The sequence below is a fragment of the Haliotis rubra genome, unplaced genomic scaffold (genome assembly GCF_003918875.1).
Source record: "Haliotis rubra isolate DU_JTF1 unplaced genomic scaffold, ASM391887v1 Scf461, whole genome shotgun sequence".
Classification (NCBI taxonomy): domain Eukaryota; kingdom Metazoa; phylum Mollusca; class Gastropoda; order Lepetellida; family Haliotidae; genus Haliotis; species Haliotis rubra.
This window is the reverse complement of record NW_025767148.1, coordinates 600118-619729: the sequence shown is the minus strand read 5'-3', so window position 1 is coordinate 619729 and position 19612 is coordinate 600118. Positions and strand designations below refer to the sequence as shown.

Below are 19612 nucleotides of genomic sequence, written 5' to 3'. Positions count from 1 at the left end.
CACTCACTTGCCTAAGGTGAGACTGCAGGTGCGAACACGGCTGAACACGTCCTGGGGTTCTAATGAGTAGAACAGCCACCACACTGCGATCCATTCATACACAGCCCAGGACCGTGAATTTGTGGATAAGCAGGGAAACCCACTACAAAACCCACTAGGCCGAATCTGCGTATTTCCATATATAAAGACACGGACTATTGAGCTAAACTCTCACATCTCGGTCACATGATACTCTTGACTTCTTACACTGAACATCAAGCGGGCTCAAACAGGAAGTAATAAGGCCAAAACGCGTGATTCCTTCAGAACGATGTCAAAACATCGATCTATTGTGTGCAGTATAGGTTATTCTTATTGAAATTCGATTGCTTCCTCCTCCGCTCACACACAGAACGCGCTGTACAACTCCGCAACTGCCAATGTGGATCGAGCGCTGTGGTGGGCCAGTCGCCGCCTCACGAGGACGTTGAACAGTCCGCGGCAGAGAGCGACTCGGTAACTTCGGAATGTCAATACTTGTATGTTATAGACGACAGTGTGGAACTCACTGATGGGGCACTGTTGGATATTCGGAGTGGAACACTAGCGTGTAAGTATATCACTTGATTAAGATGGGTTTGGGATGTATTGTGTATCTTTGTACATTGGGTGGTAGGTGTATTAAGAGAGTTGGTTTTGCCCAACGTGTCTGTGATTACACACGTGGTTAATGGAAAGGCTTACCACGAGGGGAACGGTGCAGGGTAAGTTTTACCATCTTACTGTCACAAAATCATTGTATTTAATAAACCCATGTGGTTGTATACGTCCTTAGCTCCGGAGTTAGTTTATGTTCAGTGTTGGGTCGTGACCGGATCAAATTTCTGTCTCAACTTAATGTTTGGGTGCTAGCCTTTCGTCTTATCGTGTTTACGTAGAGATGGTAACTGACACCGCCCGCCCCTCCTCCCCTCACCCCCCTCTGTGCATGGGGAGCGGGGATAGAGAGGGTCTCGGCTGGGTATTGACGGTGACGACATAGTAGCATGTATACAGCACCGACGATGTACCAGCAGATTCGCTTTGAGGATGTTTTATGCAGTGTTATGTGGTATGACTACCGTTCCAATAGCGCCACGGGGATGATGATCAGGTTTAGTGATGGGGATGATGATTGAGATGATTTGCATACTGATGATGTTCACGAGGGCGATTGTGATGATGATGATGGAGGTGGAGATGATAACGATGATGATGATTATTAGGACGGCTATGATGATGACGACGACGATTTGGACGGCGATTATAATAATGATGATGACGATGATGATTATTAGGGCGGCGATGATAATTAAGAAGGCGATAATGATTTTGACGGTGATTATGATGATGGTGGTGGTGATGGTGATAATGATGATACTGATTCTGGGATGGTGATGATGATGATGATGGTGATGGTGATGATGATGATGATGATGATGACGACGACGATGATGATGATTAGGGCGTCGATAATTTAAGAAGGCGTTAATGATTTTGACGACGACGACGATGATGATGATAATGACGACGACGACGACGTGCTTCCAGTTCGTGGGAGTTCGGCCTCAAACAGATGTCTTGTAACGTGTGTTTGGTTTGCGGCTTTTCTACATGCCGTGATAAACCAACACGACTTACCGTATACAATTACCGTGAAAGGATGAAGTTAGTGCGGGTCGAGCTGAGTCGCTCTCCCCTACGGCAATCAAACCGGATCTGAGAGTAGGGTTGGGCCTCACCGTTGCGTGCCACCCCAGTCACGGGGGTAAAGAGCATGACGAAAACACGGGGATATTTTAGTGAGGTTGGGATATCATGCTTGTATATTCTGAGTGCATGTGATTGTGGGTCAATGATCGCGTGATTCCGGAGATGTTCGGTGATCACCGTAACAACCTACCGTCAGTCTACTGTTGGGTTGATGTGTTTTGTTTGAACACTCAATCATCTCGTGAAGGCACGGTTAGTATGCCATGGACAATTCATTGATCTGGGCTGGCTAGGATTCCATCTGTACAGTTCTTACATAGTATAGTGGGATATGACGGTCTTCTGTGCAGCTCTTATATAGTACAACTGGATATTACGATCTTCTATACGGCTCTTACATTGAATAACTGGATATGACTGTCTTCTATACAACTCTTACGGATAATAACCGGATATGTCGGTCTTCAGTACAGCTCTTACATTGAATAACTAGATATGACGGAGTCTTCTATACAGCTGTACATAGTAGTGGGATATACATTGAATAACTGGATATGACTGTCTTCTGAATAACTGCATACAGTTCTTTGTACAGATAATAACTACCGGATATGACTGTCTTCTGTACAGCTCTTACAGATAATAACTCGATACGTCGGTCTTCTGTACAGCACTTACATGGTACAAGTGGATATATCGGTCTTCTGTACAGCACTTACATGGTATAAGTTGATATATCGGTCTTCTGTACAGCACTTACATGGCATAAGTGGATATATCGGTCTTCTGTACAGCACTTAGATGGTATAAGTGGATATATCGGTCTTCTGTACAGCTCTTACATGGTATAAGTGGATATGACGGTCTTCTGTACAGCACTTACATGGTATAAGTGGATATGAGTCTTCTATACAGCTGTTACATTGAATAAGTGGATATGACGGTCTTCTGTACAGCTCTTACATGATAATAACTGGATATGTCGGTCTTCTGTACAGCTCTTACTGGATATGTCGGTCTTCTGTACAGCACTTACATGGTATAAGTGGATATGTCGGTCTTCTATACAGCACTCATTGATGGTACAAGTGGATATATCGGTCTTCTGTACAGCTGTTACATGGTATAAGTGGATATGTCGATCTTCTGTACAGCACTTACATGGTATAATTGGATATGTCGGTCTTCTATACAGCTCTTACATGGCATAATTGGATATGTCGGTCTCCTGTAAAACGCTTATATTACATGACTGTATATGACTTGTACAACTTTTGCATAGCATCACTAGGTGTAGATCTTCTATAGATAAACAGCGGGAGTGTGTCTATGTAATTTAATATCCTATACATATCAGATGTGATAGCTGTGAGTCATTTAAATGAGACAGATATTCCACTTGTCATAAATTAATAATTCTATGTATGATACATGAATGTATGTGAACTAAATGTGTGTGTGTTCTCGTGCGTGCCTTTGTCGGCAAGGCAAATACAAGCGTAGTTATATTTTGTGTGGAGGAGGGGAGAAACTCCTTCATAATGATAATAATAATAGTAATAGCAATGCTCTCTCTGCTGCTTACTATGGGGAGAGAACATTTGCAAATTCAGCCACTAAAGTCTGGAACTCTGGCCCCAGTACCTGAAAGACTGTAAATCATTGTCGTCGTTTAAGATCCAACTCAAAACCTTCCTGTTCAGACTTGCCTTCTCTGTGTAACTTCTGTCATCTCGACCCGTGAAGATCCGGGGTAGAATAGGTCTTCAGCAACCCATGCTTGCTACAAAAGGCGACTATGCTTGTCGTAAGAGGCCACTAACGGGATCGGGTGGTCAGGCTCGCTGACTTGGTTGACAAATGGCATCGGTTACCAATTGCGCAGATCGATGCTCATGCTGTTGATCACTGGATTGTCTGGTCCAGACTCGATTATTTACAGACCGCCGCCATATAGCTGGAATATTGCTGAGTGTGGCGTAAAACTAAACTCACTCACTCACTCACTCACTCTGTCATCTCATCTCGGACATGGGCGCTTAGAGCATGTGCTGTGCATGGATTCAGCGCGTTACAAGTGGACTATTATTATTACTATTCTTTAATTTGTAAAACATAATAATGCAACAACATTCGACCAATACAATAACATTAAGGCTGGTCAAATTCAGGAAACTAATATAGTTTTGTTTATTAAGACAGTCCTCATAATTATGACATGAAAGGTTTTCAGTTCCTGGGCTAAATTAAAGTTACCGTCGGCGAAACAGACCGCCTGTTGTGGTCAAGCAAACGGTAACACTTCGTTGTCGAAGACTCAGAGGCCCAGATAAGCTGCGTATCCGGGTAAAATACGCATACAAAATTTCCAATTACACAATGAAAAATCTTCGTTGCGTACCAATTACGCATTTAAAATGTTAGATACGCAAACAGTTTATAACAAATGCGTACGGAATATATTTATGAAAATCGCTTGCGTAATGAAAAAGACATCGATTGCTATCAAGTTGTACTGTTAGTACAGGAATAGTGTTGTACTGTCAGTACAGGATGAGTTATTTTTTATGAAATCATTTCCATTATATTTAAGTTTGCTTTGATTAAGTATGACATAAGGCAGAACATACCTGCTTAGTAAACATTCAATGACATAATGCTTAGGTGAGTAAAATCAATGCATACCCACATATTTGAAAGCAGTGGGTAACGGAAAATGAAATACCCACTCAACATTCATAATACCCACTCCAAAAAAAAACACAGTAGATACAGTACCCACATGAGCTAAATCTTATCTGGAGCTCTGTGAAGATACGTTGTACCAGTTCTAGCGTCTGCTTAAATGAGCAATCCAGGAGCCCAATGTGATACCGTTATTCTGACAACAGATATATCCCATGACAGTTGAGATAAAAAATCCAATTACCGAAATGAAATATAGGTGGATTCTATCATACGAGTAATGTATATGGTCTGATACGGTATACTCTGACTCACGGAATTATGCAGTCCATATATTACAATTTCTGTCACAGCTGTTATGGACAATGTAGACAGATGTGCATTAGTGAGTTAGTGAGTGAGTTTGCTTTTTCGATGCTTTTATAAATATTCCAGCAATACCACGGCAAGGTACACCAGAAATGGGCTTCACACACTGGGGGAATCGAACCCGGTCTTCGGCGTGACGAGCGAACGCTTTAACCACTAGACTACCCCACGGCCACCAGATATGTCTTATATTTGCATACAACTGTACGTGATAAAAGATGCTTAAAACACCCTACAATGTATAGTGCCACTTTTTATAGCTCCAATATAAATAAATATATCTATATAGTTCAATACCCCAACTCTAGATCACACCCTTTGGGGTATGACCGCCTCCGTTGTGTAGTGGTTAGAGCGTCCGCCCGGAGAACGGAAGGTCGCGGGTTCGATCCCCGACCGCGTCATACCAAAAGACGTTAAAATATGGTACTTGGTGGTCCCTGCCTGGCGCTCGGCATTAATGGGTACAAAAAGGACTGGTCGGCTCGGAGTCAGTATAATGTGTCATGCTTCACTGCGGCATGGTATCTCATTGGGCTAGCACTATAAAACCAGCTTAAGTCTGGACAAGCAGCCACACATACACATACAGACGCATGCACGTCGTCATATGAACGAAATATTCTCAAATTTCACCTCACCTCACCCTTTGGGGTATTTCGGGAGCCAAGCTAGAAATGTTCCAGTAAGTATAATAATCGTTGTAAGTGAGACTGAGTTTTGATTACATGGCATTGTATGTTCACCACCTCGGAATCTGCTAATAACGTCAACCCACAAACAAGCAAACAAACAAACATATAACAATTACCTCAATCTGTCTCCCATCCCCTTGAGCTGGCGTCGGGTAGCCTAATGGTTAAAGCGTTTGCTCGTCACGCCGAAGACCCGGGTTCGATTCCCCACATGATTACAATGAGTGAAGCCCATTTCTGATGAATATAGCTGGTGACATTGCTAAAAGGGACGTAAACTCACTCACTCAGTCCCTAGAGAATAGATTAAAACGAGTCCAGCTCAAGTCTAGATTGCCTCTCCTTCTGAAACCAAGAATTGTTCTGAGTTCAATTTGCATTTGTTTTGTAGATAAATATATATATTTTTTTATTTTTTCAAATAAGCTTTATTCCTGATACTAAACGCCAGTCTGCAATGACCCCTATTTGGACTGCCCAGCTAGAACGTCAAGCCACTTGTTCACCCAGGACAACACACGCATATGGACAATGTAGGGTCTTTAATACACAATCCCAAACAAACACAGAGTGTCATATATTCCAGCTACAGATAACGTACATACTGAACATAACAAGGCCTCTATGATTCATGGGGGCTTTGCCCTCGATACCAGTAAGAGTTTAATCTAAGCTGGTGTCACAACCCAACCTCGAAAGGGAATCCAACAGTTAAGTACCTGTAATATATGTCAAAAACCTAGCCACGGTGGCATGCGAATTATTTATCTGTTGTTCTAAATATTAAGGGTGTCTAGTGGAAAGCGAGTTGTACTGATCGTGATTCTTTCTGAATCAGCCTTGGTGCTGTTCATTTCTGAGTGTTACTGGGACGTATGATATCTTCAGATATCTCCATCCAGGCTGATGGGGCAGCAAATGTTTATTCACTGCATCAGTACCTACCTGAACGGACCCGAGAAGATCTGGGTTTCAATTCATGTTCAGTAACCCATGCTTGTCGTAAGAGGCGAATTACGGGATCGTGTGATCAGACTCGCTAACGTGGTTTATGCATGTCATCGTATGCCAGTTGCGTAAATCGATGCTCATGATGTTGATCACTGGATTGTCTGGTCCATATCCTGATCTAGAAGCTCCTTTATCAGACTACTGTCCTTGGTTATAAATCCAGATTAGAATTGGTCTTCAGCAACCCAATTTGTCGTAGAAGTGGTCAGACTCACTGACTTGGTTATCACATGTTATCGTATGCCAATTGCGTAGATCGATGTTCATGATGTTGATCACTGGATTGTCTGGTCCAGACGCGATTATCTACAGACCGCCGCCAAATAGCTGGAATATTGCTGAATGCAGCGTTAAACAACAAGCAAACGAAACAAGGTTCTATCCACATAGGTATACTATTCTATACTTCTAGCCCAGTGGTGTGCGGCATTAACCAACAAACAAACCTGAACTAGTGAGTGATATAATGAGCATCCATCCAATAACTCGAATTATTTAAGTTCTCCCATTCGGCTTCGACACAAGGATGTGTTACTCTATTGCCTATGGACTCTTGGCTACATTGGTATACAGGCTTGCATCTCAGCTCGGTGAGTGACAGCTGATCATTTCATGAGGTAGTTTCTCGCACGGATGGCTCTAATCCTGCCCCAAGGCTGGACTGAATGATACAACGATGTTTAGTTATTCTATCCTTATGCAAGTCTAGTACAGTGGGCAGCACAATTAAGGACATCGGTCTTTACGGGACAACTTGTTCGTGGTATTTATATAATCTAGACATTTGGATTCAAACTGATAATTATTGCTTTAGCTTGCCCAAACACCCATGGATCTGCATGTCGCTGTCCTGAGTTACCTCCCCTAGGCGTACCAGGAACGTATGCTTCTAAGTTCGAGTCTCAGCAGTGCGCTATTTATTATTTACGTGGGGTTGAGATTCAGCAAGGATGCGGAAGACCTGCACCATTTCAGGCTTCATTCTATATCAAGCTGACACATCGTGATTAACAGAAGAGTTGCGTTAAGCCCACCTCTCCTCTTTGCCCGTCAACCCGTGAAGATCCGGGTTATAATTGATCTTCAGTAACAGATGCTTGTCGTATGAGGCATCTAACGGGATCGGGTGGTCAGGCTCGCTGGCTTGGTTGACGCATGTCATCGGTTCCCAGTTGCGTAGATCGATGATCATGCTTTTGATCACTAGATTGTCTGGTCCAGACTCGATTATGTATAGGCCGCCGCCATATAGCTGGAATATTACTGAGTGCGGTGTAAAACTAAACTCACTCACTCGCTCACTCACTCCTTGCCCGTCTGTCGTGTCGTCATTTGTTTAACTCCATGGAAGGATGAATGTTACAAATCCATATAATCCATATAATAAATGTACCTGCCACTTTCAATCATAAACCTGATCCGTCAGTGAGATATAGACCAAAGGTCAAGCTACCGATGTCATAACCTGGTGTTTGACCCTTTGTATGCCATGGACAGATATTCCATGAACAGGTCGCCATGTCATCATGCACATCTAGGATACCATTCTCTTGTCTGGTTGCCATGGTTACGTGTGGCGTAAGTGCGGGTGTGTATGCGATGCCCCCTCCAGGAAGAGGCTACAGCGACAGGAAATTGTACCTTCCGAAACCAGGGGTGCTGGGTTATTGAATTGGTTGATTTCTTTTTATTTCTAATTTAAAAGTACCCAGCTCTGTCGGGTTTCGAACCGGTATACCGTATGTTTAATTCGAGACACTTCTGGTCTGATGGTGATGAACGATCAGCATCAAAAGTGGTTGTTAAAGCTCACCTGGGAAACTCCGAGGCCTGTGAAGCTAGCCTTGGTGCAAACTATACTGACGTACAAAAGAAACTACACACTTGATGCCAACTATGGGCCAGTGATGCTGGCTATAGTATCACTAACTGACAAGTGATTACAGAGTGATATTATTAAGTCATCACTGCTGTCGATTCCACTTCCATTTCTGCACCTGTAAGAATAATTATGAACATTGGTATGCAAACTATACTGACATACAAAAGAAACTACACACTTGGTGCCACTATACTGATTATAGTATCACTAACTGACAAGTGTTTACAGAGTGATATTATTAAGTTATCGCTGATGTCGATTACACTTCCATATCTACATCTGAAGGGATTATTATAAAGATTGATAAGAGAACTGTGGAATAACGGTTTGGAGATATTTCGACTTTTGATAGTTGTGCGACCTTCTTTGGTTCTTTGTCTGGTATGTGAGGCCCATATCTGGTGTCCCCCACCGTGTTATTGCTGTAATATTGCTAAAAGCGGCGTAAAACTAATCTCATTCACTCATTCACTCAACAATAACATTTGTACGCAGGGATTAACATCGTGTGTATTTTGCTCGAAAAAATGTACGGAAATAGCAATCGAATTTATGAACCGATCTCTCCGAGTTAGCAAACCCGAAACAAAGACTTGGAGTAATAGTGATAAAAAAATAAAATGTAGTGTTAATATCCTATTTCCATAATTCAATAAGCGTGTCGGACAATCCTCCTTTGATGTACAACATCAGCAACATTGAACACTGCTGATGCAGTGAACGCATCACTGGACGAGGAAGTTAGAATTGCTGTTCGATATTCCTGCAAACATAACCAGTCAGCGTGTCTCACAAGCGGAATACAAAATACTTTCCTTTAGTTTACTAATAATAACTGTGTCACAAATCAACCCTCCAGACATATCTTGAGAAAACCCTAACTGAAGTTAATTACGTGGCGGTATGATGACTGCAGCTTGTACGTCATGTGTGTAGATACCACAGGGCAATGTCCTGTTATCAGACTGTGCATCGGCCACTCCAGCTAAATTCAATACTTTTCATAATCTATCTTCAATTACATCACGTGTCTCTTAACCTCAGCTCTATCGAACGAATCCAGGACATAAACAGGATGATCTCAAACTCATTAAAAAGTATGTTATATCAAAACATGAGTATAAAGGGCTCCAATCAGGCTTGCAAAAACATCTTAATTCTTTAAGGGGATTACGTAATGATCAAAGTGTGAGACTACTTAATGACTACTTAAGTAGTGATCAAAATGTGACAAATGGAGAAACCTTTAATGTTTGAAACAACATCTAGGAACAACAGCCAATTAGGAAAACGTAAATGCTATCAAAACAATGCTTAAGAAAAACAACTTGATCAAAGATCAGGACACACTAAAACTTTTAACAATAGCAATTTGAGAAGGGTGGATTTTGTCCATTTTATTGTTAAGAAGAGGTGGATTTTGTCCGGGGTGGCAATTTTGGGGTGGATTTTGTCCGGTCACCCCATCGAACACACGTGTAGGGAGCTGCAGATCGTCCTCTACAGGAATTCAATTGTGCCCTTATGGAAGAGGAGCAGTGGGTAGCCTACTGGTTAAAGCGCTCTCCTGTCACTCCGAAGACCCGGGTTCGATTCCCCTTATGGGTACAATGTGTGAAGTCCATTTCTGATGTCCCCCGCTGTGATATTGCTGGAATACAACGGCGTAAAATTAAACTCACTCACTCAGTTGCATAAATACACATTCTGACACTTGATGTAATGATATTAGCAAGTGACGAACAATGAACTGTGTATATTACATTGTATTTGTATGGAATGAGCACAATACTAGTATATGAAACACTGTCTGCGAAATTATTATTAGAAAAAAATAGAAGACACAAAACAGAATGCTGAAAACAAGGCTAACGCCTCGTAAATGAAAACATTTCTCTTTCTACATTTCTAGAACACCTGCTGTAATCACTGATTTTCTTTGGTCCATTTATGATTTTCACAGCTGTTTTATCCTTTACTGCAAATGGTTTATAATTCTGAAGATAGTCAAAACTGGGTTGATATTAAATATTTAAAATAATTGGAAAATAATTTTTCATACGATCTTGTCCTCCCTCCTCTGCGATATTCTTGAAAACTATACTTGATTTAGTTTGATCTAGACTTTGCTTGGTCGTTCATTAAAAGATTGAGAAAAAGGTATGGTCTACAGCCATGGCGCAAGACTATTTGTGTACGAACCAAGGCCAGATTTCACTAAGCGATCTTAGCGCTCAGGTGATCGTTACTCCCATCATCCTAGAGATAAGATCGCTTTGCGTAACGGGCCCACTTCTTTTACCAACAGCCCTCATAACATAAGGTAGATTCATCATAGATACTTCTGTATAGTCAATGTACCGCTGTACGCTGTTTAGTAATCGTGAGTCTAGGTGTGTAATGAACACTTCCGCCTGTCTCTCTACCGTGAAATAGACCAGGGCCTCAAACAAGCGCGTCACTGTCATGGATGTTGAACGGGCGATTTGAAACAACATGTGTACGAAAGCCTAATCCTGCCAGTTTTGTGGCATAAAATATTTGTCAGCGACACTTCTCGTTGTTTCGATTATTTGTACGGTGCTTAAGCATATTTTATTGTTATTTCAATTATTTTTCTCGTTGCTTCGAGTATTTTCTCGTTACTTCAAGTTTCTGTCAAAAACTTGAAATTTAGAGTATTTACTCGTTGTTCGAGTATTTTCTCGTTACTTCAATTAATTTCTCGTTGCTTCGATTAATTTTTAGTTGCTTCAAGTTTCTTTCAAAAACTTGAAATTTCAAGTTTTTCAAAGAAACATGAAGTAACGAGAAAATACTCGAAGCAACCAGCAAATACTCGAAATTTCAAGTTTTTTACAGAAACTTGAAGCAACGAATAATGCTTGAAATTTCAAGTTTTCGAAAGAAACTTGAAGCAACTAGAAATTAATCGAAACAACGAGAAATAGTTGAAGGAACGAGAAAATACTCGAAGCAACGAGAAAATATTCGAAATTTCATACTTTTGACAGAAACTTGAAGAAACGCAAAATTAATCGAAGCAACGAGAAAATATTCGAAGCAACGAGAAAATATTCGAAGCAACAAGAAAATACTCGAAGCAACGAGAAAATATTTGAAGCTACGAAAAAAATAAGCGAAACGAGTACTTTCGCTAAAAAAATATGTTATGCTACAAAAGTGGAAGCATTAGGCTTTGTACATGTGTTGTAAGGCCAGATGTAATCTACATGGTGGGGAGCTCCTGTGTAGACAGCAGCCTCTGATATCACGGCAAAGGGATCGCAAATAGTGCAACATGTGCTATATAATGTGTCCAATAATCAATGTCACCTTTTTGCGTGTTGTACGCTCAGGACAACTGTCGCGGTAGAGAGAACGTCATCATCGCGATATAATATATCATGTGTCGATGATATTTATCGGTCAGCTGTAGCCAGATGTTGCTCAGCTGTGTGCCCTTACGGTTAGTGGAAAGTATTACAACTGTAAACTCATAAAATTTATCTCTTAGTGCTTGCGCTCGCTTTGTTTAGGGATCTCATTAAAACCACATGCAGATCTTTATCCCATTGACGACACGTGAAGAGCCGGGTAAGAATTGATCTTCAGTAACCCATGTTTGTCGTAAGAGGCGACTAACGGGATCAGGTGGTCAGGTTCGCTGACTTGGTTGACACATGTCATCGTATCCCTAATTGCGTAGATCGATGCTCATGCTGTTGTTCACTTGATTGTCTGGTCCAGACTTGATTATTAAAGATTTTACAGACCGCCACCATATAGCTGGAATATTGCTGAGTGTGGCTTTAAATAACAAACAAAACAATTTATTACTTTGACAGGCCGGAAAACATGGGTTCGAATCCCGTTTACACCCCGTTTTTACAAAAGGTGTGACATGTTTAGACTCGCATTACTCTGCTGTAACCGGAATCTTGTTAATAGCGGCGTTGAAACCCAACTCCCTCACTCACACAACTGTATTATAAAACAAGAGCAATACTTCAGTAGATAACAGCAGACCCGTGAAGATCCGGGGTAGAATAGGTCTTCAGCAACCCATGTGCTTGCCATAAAAAAGGCGACTATCTTGTCGTAAGAGGCGACTAACGGGATCGGGTGGTCAGTTTCGCTGACTTGGTTTACACATGTCATCGGTTCCCAATTGCGCAGATCGATGCCCATGCTGTTGATCACTGGATTGTCTGGTCCAGACTCGATTATTTACAGACCGCCGCCATATAGCTGGAATATTGCTGAGTGCGGCGTAAAACTAAACTCACTCACTCACTCAGATAACAGCAGAGACCATATAATATATGGTCTCTGATAACAGTTACTGTGAAGATCCGGGCTAGAATTGGTCTCCAGCAGCCAAAACATATTGTAAGAGGCGACTAACGGGATCGGGTGGTCACACTCGCTGATTTGGTTGACACATGTCGTCGTATCCCGTTTGTGTAGGGCGATGTTCATTATGACAATCACTGGGTTGTCTGGTCCTGATTGGTTTCAGACTGACGCCATATAGTTGCCATGTTTCTGATTATTATTATTACTGTGAGTTCAAGCCCACATAAAAGAGCTGTGTATTCTCGTTGTTAGCTTACTGTGGTGCGTGTTATACAATGAATTAAAAACAACTGTTTATACACTCCACTAGCCAATTGTGCCGTATACACTTTATTCAACAACTGTGTACATACGTCGTAAGGGGCGGTAGGGTAGCTTAATGGTTAAAGCGTCCGCTCGTCACACTGAAGACCCCGGTTCGATTCCCCACATGGGTACAAAGTGTGAAGTTCATTTCTGGTGTCCCTCATCGTGATATTGCTGGAATATTGCCAACAACGGCGTAAAACATTACTCACTCACACATACGTCATAAACAACGCATACACGTCATATGCAACTGCTTACATGTATGCACGTCATTAAACAACTGTGTCGTATAAGCGCATCCAGCTATAGTCTGTTTGCAGTGAAAACAAAAAAGTAAATCGAATAAAGTGAAATTAAGATTTCGAATCCTCATAATTTTACCTTGCCAATTCAACATTTAAATGTCTGAATTCTATACAACTTAGGATAAAAGTTGTTTAACAAACGATCATAGTTTCAAATCGCTGTTATTGGTTTGTATTACAATGGGGTACGCACATTAAATGAAACACCGAGAGCAAGTAGGGTTGGTCTAAGTTAACGCTCATCACGTACCGCACGTGCATTTGTTTTACTGTTCCAACTACTGCGCTTACCCCCTTGTAATACAAACAGATAACAGCTATTTGAATCTATGATCGTTTGTTAAACAACGTTTATCCTTAGATGAATAAAATTCTGAAATTTAGATTTCAAATCGCAGGGTAAAATTATGAGGATTCGCAATCTTAATTTCACTTTGTTTGATTTATTGTTTTATTTAAAGTGAAATTCATCGGTACGCTTTCACTGCAAACAGACTATTGCTGTGCTGTATCAAATAACAGTAAATTAGGGGATAACTGTACTGTGTTTGACGAATTGGGGACGTATACCGGTGGTTATATAGCCGCAAATTTAACGTTATATCGGCTCCGCGTTATCCCCATTCTAATTCAACTCGTTTTACGCTGTTTTTTCGTGAAAGAAATTCATTATTTAAACCAGGTCAAAGTTCCTCTAGGTCAAAGGTTAATCATATCACTCCTTCAACTTACACCATCGCCAGAGAAAGTAGTTCCCTTTTCAAACTACACACGTTTATTATGTGCACACAGACTAAATTTGACAATGATGAATAGATCATAGTATTAAAGATAAAATGGACGGTATTATAATGAAACCGCCTTCTAGTTACAGAAATGAGCGGCCCGCTGATTCCTCAACTATGGGCCATTATCAGTTCTGTTGTCAAATGACGTCATAGCAGGTGACGTCACGCTCCATAATGACGTCATAAACCTTGTTTCATGATCTAACAGTGTTGGGTCAACAGCCCGTTGCGAGTAAGTTGTTTGAACTTAAAATTCAATTTTTGATACTGTTTTGTCTTTTTTAACACATATTCCACCCATTTTAGCTGGATAGGGGAGTTAATTGACCAATGGCTTCTGCAAATGACAATGTCCTGAGAAACAGCGTTACCCCAATAGTGTAGGGATAAATTCAAAAGTGTTGGGGAATCGGTTTTCAAATTGCGACCGTATATGCTGATTATACGGTCGGAAATTTATAGCATTGACCAATCAGAACTCGTGTTACATACTAAGTTGAATTAGAATATACATTATACGCAATTGTCATGAAACACAACGTTGACGCAAACGCGTCATTAGACAACTATAACACACGCACGTCATTTGACAAATGTGACGTTACGTCATAACACAACTGAATACGCAAGCCATAACAGAATTGTGACACACTGTCCGTTGAAACTATCTGTGCTGTATTGATCGTATCCCCAGTGTAAGACCCCATGGCTATGTTGATAGATACAAGCTTCCGCGTGGACACACGCTCGCTAGGACTCTGTGGAATGGATTGCTGGGAGTGTTTTCAGTCACGAGTAACACTGGAATCAATTAGATTCAGGCCGTTATGATAAATCTGGACTCTGGTTCTGGCATGTTTTAAAAACCACATATACTGACCTCAGGCTATTTTATTTCGACTCCCAGAAAATGTCTACGTAATTTCCTTGACCAAACAATGGAAACCCTGTTGCTATTTCGCCAAATGTCAAGCCAGGCTGTTACTCAACGGATGACGCCAAGCCTGGGGTTCGTTTACATGTTGACGCGGAATATTTAATTCAAGTTGGGCAATTTTGTTTATTTTTGTTTGTTGTTTAACGCCGCACTCAACAATATTAGAGCTAAATGTCGTCGATCTGTAAATAATCGTGTCTGGACCAGACAATCCAGTGATCAACAGCATGAGCATCGATCAAGGCAACTGGGATACAATGACATGTGTTTAACAAGTCAGCGAGCCTGACCACCCGATCCTGTTAGTCGCTCCTTTGAAGAATTCTTACGACAAACATGGGTTACTGAAGATCAATTCTAACCCTGATCTTCACGGGGTACAAGCATGGGTTGCTGAAGATCAATTCTAACCCGGATCTTCACGGGGTACAAGCATGGGTTGCTGAAGATCAATTCTAACCCGGATCTTCACGGGGTACAAGCATGGGTTGCTGAAGATCAATTCTAACCCGGATCTTCACGGGGTACAAGCATGGGTTGCTGAAGATCAATTCTAACCCGGATCTTCACGGGGTACCCGGATCTTCACGGGGTACAAGCATGGGTTGCTGAAGGCCAATTCTAACCCGGATCTTCACGGGGTACAAGCATGGGTTGCTGAAGGCCAATTCTAACCCGGATCTTCACGGGGGTACAAGCATGGGTTGCTGTAGGCCAATTCTAACCCGGATCTTCACGGGGTACAAGCATGGGTTGCTGAAGATCAATTCTAACCCGGATCTTCACGGGGTACAAGCATGGGTTGCTGAAGATCAATTCTAACCCGGATCTTCACGGGGTACAAGCATGGGTTGCTGTTGCTAGGCCAATTCTAACCCGGATCTTCACGGGGTACAAGCATGGGTTGCTGAAGACCAATTCTAACCCGGATCTTCACGGGGTACAAGCATGGGTTGCTGAAGGCCAATTCTAACCCGGATCTTCACGGGGTACAAGCATGGGTTGCTGAAGGCCAATTCTAACCCGGATCTTCACGGGGTACAAGCATGGGTTGCTGAAGATCAATTCTAACCCGGATCTTCACGGGGTACAAGCATTGGTTGCTGAAGATCAATTCTAACCCGGATCTTCACGGGGTACAAGCATGGGTTGCTGAAGATCAATTCTAACCCGGATCTTCACGGGGTACAAGCATGGGTTGTAGGCCAATTCTAACCCGGATCTTCACGGGGTACAAACATGGGTTGTTGTAGGCCAATTCTAACCCGGATCTTCACGGGGTACAAACATGGTTGCTGAAGGCCAATTCTAACCCTGATCTTCACGGGGTACAAACATGGGTTGTTGTAGGCCAATTCTAACCCGGATCTTCACAGTTTGGGCAGTTGGTATAAATATGTTGTCTTTAAAAGGTAACTTGACTCCATGGAATGTATCTGCGCATGTTCCTAAGCCCCTGTCTGGCAGCGCACGGGAATGACGTAGTTTGTAACACAGCGCTGTTTATGTGTCCCTAGAAAGACGTTTCCAATGGGTTCGCCAGACCTGCTTCTTAATGGCAATATTGCCGCCACATGTTTCGTCAGATTCTGGCTTATCACTTTCTACTCCTGATTAACAAGATTTGACATTTGGATTCCCTGAGATCTAATTTGGCTGAAATGAGATTTTTCCAAAGCCTTTTTCAGCCAAATCTGTTCATCTTTACCAGTGCCTGTTGTTGTGTTCGGTTCATTGTGTTATGGCGCTCGGTGTGTGGTAAGCCCCGGGGCGGGAGGAAGTTTCGTCCAATCGAGAATTCCCGATAAGCAAGAAAAGATTTTAAGCCTAATTCTTAGTTCTTCTGACAGTTGCAATTTGTCTTCTCTACATCACAAGTGCTACATTTCATCACAAACAGTACCCTCACAGTAGGGGCTCGGAGTTGCTGTAGAGTTGCGTCCCTTGTACGTACCAGGAAACTGCCATTGATGTGTATCAGAGAAATTATATTGCAATATATTTGTCTTCTCTACATCACAAGTGCTATACGTCATCAAAAACTGTACCCTCACAGTGGGGACTCGGAGTTGCTGTAGAGTTGCGTCCCTTGTACGTACCAGGAAACTGCTATTGCTGTGCATCAGAGAAATTATATTGCAATATATTTGTCTTCTCCACATCACAAGTGATCCATACGTCATCACAAACTGTACCCTCACAGTGGGGGCTCGGGGTTGCTGCAGAGTTGCGTCCCTTGTACGTACCAGGAAACTGCTATTGCTGTGCATCAGAGAAATTATATTGCAATATATTTGTCTTCTCTACATCACAAGATCCATACGTCATCGCAAACTGTATCCTCACAGTTGGGACTCGGAGTTGCTGTAGAGTTGTGTCCCTTGTACGTACCAGGAAGCTGCTATTGCTGTGCATCAGAGACATTATATTGCAATATATTAGGAGCAAAAGTGTTTGAAAGTGAGTGACATTAATTGTACATGCATATAATCCTTTCTTCACACTAAGACCCCATGCTACGGTTGACATAGCAGCAATCTCAAATTAGGTGTGATGACAAGGGATGAAAAGGGATTATTTCTTTCTCTTTTTGACTCTGTCTTTCTCTTTTTCCTATCAATTTATAGTATGTAAACCTGAATGGAAAAAACTGCTATGCCCGGTGTCAACCCATTCGACCCGTGACGATATGGTTAGAGTTGGTTTTCAGCAACCGGATGGTCAGGCTCGCTGACTTGGTTGACATCGTATCCCAATTGCGTAGATTGATGCTCATGCTGTTGATCACTGGATTGTCTGGTCCAGACTCGATTATTTACAGACCGCCGCCATATAGCTGGAATATTGCTGAGTGCGGCGTTAAACAACAAACCATCTGGTTGAACTGCTTTACAACGGTACTTGAATCTGTATCGAAACGTCGCACTCACGAAATAGAAGAATATGTTATCCATAAGATTTGTCATTATTGTTCGTCCCAACGTCTAAAATGCCACTCAGAGAAGGTGAAATCATACAATGTATCATTATATGACATGTAGTGTTTCTTAAAATAAACAATCGCATTTTAAGAGTGACAGGTAAATTTCTTATTGTAAATTGTGTTTTAGAGGTTAAAGTGACAGGACAACTGTTTTGTATTATGTTTAAGAGGTTGTGATTTGTTCCTTTTGAATTTACACTTTACCTAAAATACAATTCATGATTCACTCTCGATTGTTGCCTGTTTCTCCCTGTCTTTATTTGCGGCCATTGGCGTGTAAGATAAACCGTTGTGATCACAAATGCCGTTATTATGGAATCCGAGAAGGGACATTGTCGCGTTGTCGCATTGTCGCCCTCTCAAAAAACAAATAAAATGAGGCAAAATAAACCAAAACGGGACACGCGACGCGACATTTCGCTCATTTGTTGCATTGTCGGGATGTCGCATGTCGCGTTTTAGTCAATTTTTAGGCTGTTTTTACACATCTTACATAGGGCGACGCGCGACAACGCGACATATTTTGACCTTGAAAATTGTCGCTATGTCGCGTGTCGCCATTTGGAGGAATAAAAAAAAAAATTATTCAAAACGCGACACGCGACATCGCGACAATGTGACAAATGGGCGAAATGTCGCGTTGTCGCGATGTTTGCGTGTCGCGTTTTGGTTAATTTTGCCTCATTTTGCTTGTATTTGAGAGGGCGACAACGCGACAATGTCCCTTACAGGATTCCATACGTTATAGTCTTTTACGTAGACTAACGCATAGTGTCTGGTCTGAATATATCTATTTGAAAGTAACAAACAATCCCATTTATATTACGAGATCAGAGTTACTGGTTTGTGACGGTCAGCTACGTGGAATGAGTGAGTGAGTTTAGTTTGTTGTTCCAGCAACATCACGGCAGGGGACACCAGCAATGGGCTTCACAAATTGTACCCATGTGGGGAATCGAACCATTAGGCTATCCCACAGCCGATTGAGGAGAAGAAAAAAGTATTGATCAATGGCAAGGGAAAAGGTCTATCCCCAAACGTCCAAAAAGATGACCATATCAAATATTTTACATGACAGTATAAATTAGGTATGAATGAGTGAGTTTGGTTTAGAGTCGCTTTGACTGACTGACTGAGTTTGGTTTTTACGCCGCTTTTAGCAATATTCCAGCAACATCACGGCGGGGGACACCAGAAATGGGCTTCACACATTGTACCCATGTGGGGATTCGAACCCGGGTCTTCGGCGTGACGAGCCAACGCTTTAACCATTAGGCTACCCCACCGTCCCAGAGTCGCTTTGAACAGTAAACATCAAGTTCTATCAGATTAATGTGGAGGAAAGTTCGATCTGATGCTGGTCTCACACGTGCACCACATCCGTGAAACCCACGAGATTGTGCTTGATGCTGACCGACCTAAAAATATAGCCTGACCTACAATCACAGGTTACTGGCGCGCCCAAGGGACGTTACTCTGCTCAGATATCACCCATAGATGACTAGGTCACCAGTGTCTCCATATACAGTAAGAGATTAGATGTTTCATCCCGGGATTA

The 19612-nt window shown here is 41.9% G+C and overlaps 1 protein-coding gene across 1 annotated transcript in view; it reads left to right on the top strand.

Moving 5' to 3' along the window:
• Positions 1-409: 409 nt before the first annotated feature.
• Positions 410-19612, top strand: part of LOC124290323 (protein ABHD15-like) — a 30709-nt gene continuing 11506 nt past the window's right edge. The window contains exon 1 of the mRNA XM_046727031.1: positions 410-589. The gene's annotated coding sequence lies outside the window, so the exon portion shown is untranslated. The remainder of the gene's footprint in view (positions 590-19612) is intronic.